The sequence below is a fragment of the Podarcis raffonei genome, chromosome 2, assembly GCF_027172205.1.
Source record: "Podarcis raffonei isolate rPodRaf1 chromosome 2, rPodRaf1.pri, whole genome shotgun sequence".
Classification (NCBI taxonomy): domain Eukaryota; kingdom Metazoa; phylum Chordata; class Lepidosauria; order Squamata; family Lacertidae; genus Podarcis; species Podarcis raffonei.
The window spans coordinates 96,231,889-96,239,893 of NC_070603.1; positions in this window are offsets into that span (position 1 = coordinate 96,231,889).

Here is an 8,005-nt window from a genome sequence, read left to right on the forward strand (position 1 = left end):
GTGCCCTGAATTTCCTGGACATAAGCAGGATTAGACCATCAGAAACAGTGTCCGGATGGAACATCCAGGAAAAAATTAGATGTATGGCAACTCATGTCAGCAGTGCAGATTTTGACGAAGTTCCCTAAAAATAGCTCAATAACTTTTCTTTTTAGATTTTGCAAAAAAAGCTCTCCCTCACACAAAAAACCAACTTTGGAGAGAGAGAGAGAGAGAGAGAGAGAGAGAGCGCTCAACAACTTTTGTGTCCGTATTTTTTGAAATACGGCAACCCTAAAATAAGTCTTATGTTTTGGATTGTTTTCCACAGGCAGAAAAGGCTTCTGCTTGTGCAACGGGGCTTTCCTCACCTGCAGGATTGTCAAGAATCATAGAATCATAGAATCATAGAGTTGGAAGAGACCACAAGGGCCATCGAGTCCAACCCCCTGCCAAGCAGGAAACACCATCAGAGCACTCCTGACATATGGTTGTCAAGCCTCTGCTTAAAGACCTCCAAAGAAGGAGACTCCACCACACTCCTTGGCAGCAAATTCCACTGTCGAACAGCTCTTACTGTCAGGAAGTTCTTCCTAATGTTTAGGTGGAATCTTCTTTCTTGTAGTTTGGATCCATTGCTTCGTGTCCGCTTCTCTGGAGCAGCAGAAAACAACCTTTCTCCCGCCTCTATGTGACATCCTTTTATATATTTGAACATGGCTATCATATCACCCCTTAACCTCCTCTTCTTCAGGCTAAACATGCCCAGCTCCCTTAGCCGTTCCTCATAAGGCATCATTTCCAGGCCTTTGACCATTTTGGTTGCCCTCCTCTGGACACATTCCAGTTTGTCAGTGTCCTTCTTGAACTGTTGTGCCCAGAACTGGACACAGTACTCCAGGTGAGGTCTGACCAGAGCAGAATACAGTGGCACTATTACTTCCCTTGATCTAGATGCTATACTCCTATTGATGCAGCCCAGAATTGCATTGGCTTTTTTAGCTGCCGCGTCACACTGTTGGCTCATGTCAAGTTTGTGGTCAACCAAGACTCCTAGATCCTTTTCACATGTACTGCTCTCAAGCCAGGTGTCACCCATCTTGTATTTGTGCCTCTCATTTCTTTTGCCCAAGTGCAATACTTTACATTTCTCCCTGTTAAAATTCATCTTGTTTGTTTTGGCCCAGTTCTCTAATCTCTCAAGGTCGTTTTGAAGTGTGATCCTGTCCTCTGGGGTGTTAGCCACCCCTCCCAGTTTGGTGTCATCTGCAAATTTGATCAGGATGCCCTTGAGTCCATCATCCAAGTCATTGATAAAGATGTTGAATAAGACCGGGCCCAAGACAGAACCGTGTGGCACCCCACTAGTCACTCTTCTCCAGGATAAGTCACTCTTCTCCAGGATAAGTCCCTGGAACAGTTCATGGTGGGATGAGAGGCGGATCATTTTGTTTGGCAAGCCAAAATGCTTGCCCTGGTGGAACAATCCCTTTGCGCAGCTTTGAATTCCACCCTATGCCAGCCAGGCAGCGCTTGAGGACTTGGCGGCGAACAGTTCCTGAGTCAGACACCACTGGACCAACAGGCGATGGTGCAAAGCAAGCAGGATCACTAGTGCCCCTGCTTATATGGCAGCAGCTGTCCCTGCCTGGTTGGCTAGGGGCAGGGGGCAAGACCTGTGTGGCTATTTCAGACCACAAAACTGCTCCTACAAAGTTGGTGTTTCAGATTTTAGCCAAAAATAAATGGACAGTGGTTTTAGTGAATTTTTACTACATTCCTGGAACCATGCAATTGCACACAGGGCTTGTTGGCCTAACGCCCCCCCAACCCCCACAATATTAATACAAAAGAAAAAGAATGCAACAAAAGTACAATAAATATAATATAATAAATGAAAACAGTATAAAATCACAAAAAATGCATGCAGCTGCCATTCAGATAATACAGACATCCCGGCACTGGAAAGCTAAGTCATGTGGTATTTTTAAAATCACCTTTATCTTGATTCAAAGCATCGTAATTCAGAGTTGTAATTCAGCAGTGTTACGTTTCAGTCTCCCTTTCAAGGTCTCAATTCATTCTGTGCAACTTGTCCTTCAAGGATAACCAAGTATGCCAAAGATAGATGCATGTTTATAGAATTATTTCCCCCCAGTGGTTTCTGTTGCTGGTTTCCCCCAAAGAAGTTTGTTTGAAACACACGGGGAACTGATATTTTCCCCAAGAAACTCATGCACACCCAAAGGGGGTTGTTGCCAACGGCCTTGTCAGCATATGAGGGTGTTGCCCTTTTGTGGCTGCAGGTATGTGAACAACCGCGTATGTTCATGGAGCACATATGATGATGACTGTGCTTGTGGTTGACCTTTATCTTCCACGGAGGAAGGAGAATGATGATTCACTGGCAACATACTCACACATAACCTCCTGAGTGAAGGTTGGTCCACAGCTCAGCTCAGCCACAAGTTGGTTAGAGCAAAATGGGAACAACCTGCTGAGAATTCTCCTTGTGCAAGGAATGGGAGTGGCGGAGCTTCAAGGAATTCCTACAGGACTAGGAAGCTGCCTTGGAGTCAGGTCATTGGTCTGTCTAAATTGGTCTGTTATCCACACTGACTAGAGGCAGCTCTTTAGGGTGTCAAAAGAGGGAGCATTTCTGTCTCTACCTGGGGATGCTGTGGTTGAACCTGGGATTTTCTGCCTGCAGAGCAGGTGCTCTACCAATGGTGTGGTTTGGCTCAGTCAGCCGAATGTTGAATTAGGGCCGTGATCAGATTCAGTGTTATGGTGCACATGCCAGAAGAGATTATTTATTTGCAAGATGCTGCTTCTTAGACTGGTGCATTTTCTGTCTGGGTTCCTGGTCTCTTTTCACGGCTGCATAGCAACAAGTGAAGCCTTTCACATCACTGCAACTTTGTGCTGAGCAAAGCAGTGCCCACAGATGGTTTGCCTGTCGCGCAATTGCCAAAGGCACAGGGTTCTGCTAAACAGAAAGGCTCACACTTTTGCCACGTTAATGTTAAGGTGGGGTTTTTTGTTTGTTTTGTTTTTGCCAGGCTGGTTGTGATTTCTTGTTACTCTTTGTTTTGAGTCTTGCAAAAGTCCCTTCAGAGCTACAGAAGAGGTGGAGACTCAGCGGCTGAAAGTGCGCAGAATTTGGAAGACAAACGGCCGGCACCTCCACCGTGACCTCATGCCCAGAGTAAATGAGTTAAGTGTCAGTAAATGTCAATAAAATGGAGAAGGTGTGAGAAAGTAGTAGCCAGAATCCATTGTACTTATTACAGCTGCATACAACTTAATATTGACATAGCCTCTGCTCGACTGTAAATATTGCTTTTTGACAAATCAAATAGTGCTATCAGCGGGGCTTGATTTGGAGTTGGAGCTTGTCAGGGGTGAGCCCTGGAACCTGCTTCGAATTTTTGATTCCCAGAGACTGAGCATGTGGCCTAAGAACAGAGAACTAAAAGCTGCTGGGCATGTTGTAAACTCCTTTCCTTTACCACTGAGTACCCACAGGGTTACCCTGAGTACCCTTCAGGGTTACAGGCTTTTCGACCTATCAGAGCATCAGCATACAGCTCAAGTATGGGTTCCCTTTAAACCTTGCAGGTGTCATGTTTTAATAGACTCAGAATCATTGGAGTTGGAAGGAACCATTTTGCTGAAGTTCTCACTAGTTCTCTTTGATCCCCAGAAAAACAACACCAACACTGAGTGATCCCTTAGAACTCAGGTGGTGGCCTTTGATAAACAAACATATCCACACCATTTTATTTATTTTCTTGGTAGTGAGAGGATGCCTTCTGTCCCCCCCCCCACTCCCCAGCCTTGCTTTCCTAGTGAAGCGCTCATAGGTTTGCTTGAAAATGCACCCAGACTCTTTCTAGAGATTTTTATTTTTAAAGGAACCCACATGTTATTGCACCATCTCTCTATGCACTTTTGAAGGCTTTGCAGGTACGTAAAACCAGGATCCGGGCATGGGACTGCTTTGCTTTAATTGACCACATGCACTCAGTGAAAAGAGAGAGGGAGGGAGGGAGAGGGAGAGAGAGAAGCAGTTCCAGGTTTATTAGGGTGCCAAGAATGTGTAAGAAAGTTTGCTCCATTTCCCACCACAAGGACTCCAAAGCTATCAGGTTCCGTTTGAGGGCTTCCTATAGGCTGCTGGTTAGCCACTATGAGGATCGTGAGAAGAGGATGATGAACTAAAAGGACCTTTGGTTTGATCCAATAAGGCTCTGCTTATTTATTACATTTAGGGCTGCAACATTTAACTGCCAAATCGTTTAAATACATTATATAAAAAAGGTGCCCTCCCCCCAAAAATGGCCAGCAGATTTCTTCAAAGAAGTAGTTATAAATACCGCAAGTGTCAAGTGTGTAAAGGAGAATGAGGAATACCTCTTCAAAGGTGGTGCTGCTGAAATGGGCAAAGATTGAACCAATTAATTAACCAGGACATTTAATCAGGCAATAGTTCTACTTATATTAATTTACTTCTCTTTGTTTATGAACAGTGTGAGGTTCCGAGGAGTCTCTCATTGGGACATTAATCAAGGCTACATCTGCCTGCTGTCAAACCTGTTACAGCAACAGGTCCTCCAGACTGCGCTCCTTCTGCCACCATTCGTCCCCAGTGGAGCAAGAAGAGTTGCAATGCTTTGCAGCTCAATTCTAACCCTGTCTGCTCAGAGGTAAGCTGTATTGAATCCAGTGGGGGTTCACTCCCAGGTAGAGTTAGGGGAGTCACTTTTGTTGCATCTTAATGAAAAACAGCCTAATTTCCCCTTCTTGAAACAATACAAGAACCCAAACACAATTATCCTTCTAAATTCACACTTCTCTGAATTTTGCGAAGCGGTTCTGCAACCAAGCAGCGTGTACAATATATAGAATAGGGGGACATGTGCACAGAAATGCATACATTAGTAAGAATAATAAACCACTTTGAGGTTTTTCCCTACAATCAAGCAGTGTATAATTTTTACAAAACAAAAAAATTTGTTATATTAAGGGGAATTGCTTGCAAAAATAGGCATATTACTCAAAACAACATACAAAAAGTGTGTATATTAAGAGAAAGGCACACTAAAATCCTGGTGAACTTTCAAGGGGGGGGGGTTGGTTAGTTGCAATTTGCTCCAGGAACATGGAGAACTGAATTTAAGACCGGGAAGCTGAAGTAAACTGAAACTGACAGAATTGCCTGTTGCCACTCCCAAGTAAGTGGGGTTGCAGCCTTAGGGAGTGTAAACGGGCGAGCACAAAATTAAAGTTGAGCGTCACCAGCTGTGCACTCCAATGAAAAGGGCCAGGAAGGCAAAGGAAAGAGCAAGCAAAGAAAGAAAAGCCTCTGTCTCTCTTGCAGCCAATGGAAAGATTCAGCCAAGTCAAAGAAGATGCACGCAAGCAGAGTGGAGCACTGCTGTGAATGTCTCTTATGCGAGAGTGGTTACCATGGCAAAATTTACTTGTTGACTGAACAGAAAACGGTGAAAGAAATAGCACGGAGCCTGCCTGTGTGGCACATTCACAGGGCAACTGCCACAGCATCGAAGAGGCAGCTCTCCAACTGTCCCTCCAGCGCCTCAGGCCAACTTAGAGATGTTACATTTAATAAACGAAAGGATCACACGATGCTGCCTTTTTTGGCCCCAGCTTTTTGGGCCCAGCAACATTAAGGCAAATCTGTCCGGCTGCATTTTCTGAATGAGCTCCCGTAAGCACACTGCGGTAAACCTTGGTGGAGGGTCTGCTGAGAATGCAGCTCCTTGGTAACACATGGAGGAAACAAATCATAGTGCCTGTCTTAGAATTATGTGCAACTTGGGGAATATGGTTTGTTTTGCCTCAACAAACCATCATCAGTAAGCTGAGAACAAACCTTAGCTGCAGATCCTGGCTTGTTAGGAGCAAAGCTACAGTTTCCTTAGTTTGTACATGACGCTTTTAGTTAAAAGCTTAGGGAAGCAGAACCGAAGGGCCCAAGTGGTGCCAAATGAACCAGGGAGGGAATTTCAAAGCTGGGGCTCCCTCTTCCCATTATTCACCTGCCTGTGTATGTGGGGGTTAAAGTCTTTTTCTGTTTTCGGAACTTCTAGGGGTGTCACTCACAACATACCATTATGTCCATAGGAATTGTGGTAAAGAGAGGAATGTGAGCAGGAGAGAAGCTGAGAATGAAAGTGGCAGGGATCAGGCCTTGCCTTCCAAGAGGCATCTTATTGGAATCAGCATGCTGGAGTTAATGGACCTCTAGCCCAGGCATAGGCAAACGTGGCCCTCCAGATGTTTTTGGACTACAACTCCCATCATTCCTAGCTAACAGGACCAGTGGTCAGGGATGATGGGAACTGTAGTCTCAAAACATCTGGAGGGCCGAGTTTGCCTATGCCTGCTCTAGCCTGCTCCAGCAGGCCTCTTCGTGTTCGCTCTTTTTTAAAGAAGGCATTTTTATACTTCACCCGTTTTTCATGATTACAATTTTAGCAGAAGTCATCAAACCAGAATGTGTCAATATGCGGCGCCCATTCATTGATTTTTTTGAAAGCTAAATTCTAACAAGCAGGCCAAGGGGGAGCAGTTGTGAAGAAAGAGTCATCCACAGCAATGAGAGGAAGGCCAGGAGGAGGAATCTAGGTGGGGTTATTTGTGGTCAGACCACAAATTCAAATCTCTTACACTGAATTGTGGCAAGTTGCCTAGCTGGAATGTCATCCCTCTTCCTAGTAGAGACATAATTCAGCCCCTCAGTTTACAGAACAGACCCGGTTAATTAACTCATTGCCAGTAAGCACGGCACACTGACCAGCACACAACATGGTTAACTCCTCAGCTTAGCCTTTACTAATGCTGTGTCTCAAATTTCATCTCACTTCCCAACCCCCAACCATTCTCCAATGGTTAATGGGAAGAGAAATTGTTTTGGAATATCATCAAAGAGTAAAGAACATTTCAATGAAATCCTTATGGATGGGGTGCAGAGTTTTTACTTTTGAGGTGGCCGAGGAGCCTTGTAAGAGTCCTTTCTTTCACACTACAAGTCCTCTCTCTGGTGATTTGCATTCTGCAGCCTTCCCAGGTGTCAACACTTCCTGAGAGATCTATAACATCCTAGGCTGCGCTTTTTTCTGTAAACAGGAAAGCAAGGAGGCTGCCTATGTGTGCTTGACTGTTGTTATTTTTTAAGGTTTTTTTTTTAAGGTAAAAGGAAACACTTTAAAACGAAATTAGAAAGCAAAATGATTTCAGGTGCTTGGTTGCCAGCCTCCCCAGATTCTTGTGCTTTAGTTACTGCTCCAGGGAAGACATCCTGACAAGGTAAGTTCTCCCACATTCCCCCCCCCCCCAGATCAGAAAGTGCGGGCAGCCAGGAGTGCTAGGTAAATGTTTAATGGAAGTGAAAACACACACCACCCATGGCTATCTTGCCATGATAAGGTAAGCTCTGCCTCACACCCACCAAAACGATAAAAGAAATTGCCCTGAGAATGAGGCAGAAAAACCGGAGCTTTTTTTTTGTCTTGCAGGGAAGGAAAACTTTCTTGCAATTGGAGGAGGAGTTTGAAGTGCAGTACCAGCCTTTACAGGGGAACACCTCAGAGCAAAATGCAGGTGCTGAGTAGAGTCATTTTCAGGGTGCTTCAAACATCCACAAACAACTCTCAGGCTTTGAGTTTGAGTGCAGATTCTTATTGCAGATGGGAGGCAACGATGGCTGTTTGAAATTGCTGCCCATTATCCTAGTTCTATCATTGCCCTTGGCCAGCTTGATATGTGCAGTCATCCCTTACATTTATCACTTTTTGAAAGCCACTCCACCAGTGCAAGCCTTTTGCCTTTGGCACATAATCTCCTAATCATGGAGAGCGAGCCATAGTTTGTTGGAATCTGAAATGGTCCTCACAAGCCCAAGGAGCAGGCTAACTTCACCCTCTGAGCTCTCTATCAGCTGTAGAGGATCTTAGCCTATGTCTCTAGTCCTGAAATGGTACTTTGGGAAAGGTGCTTA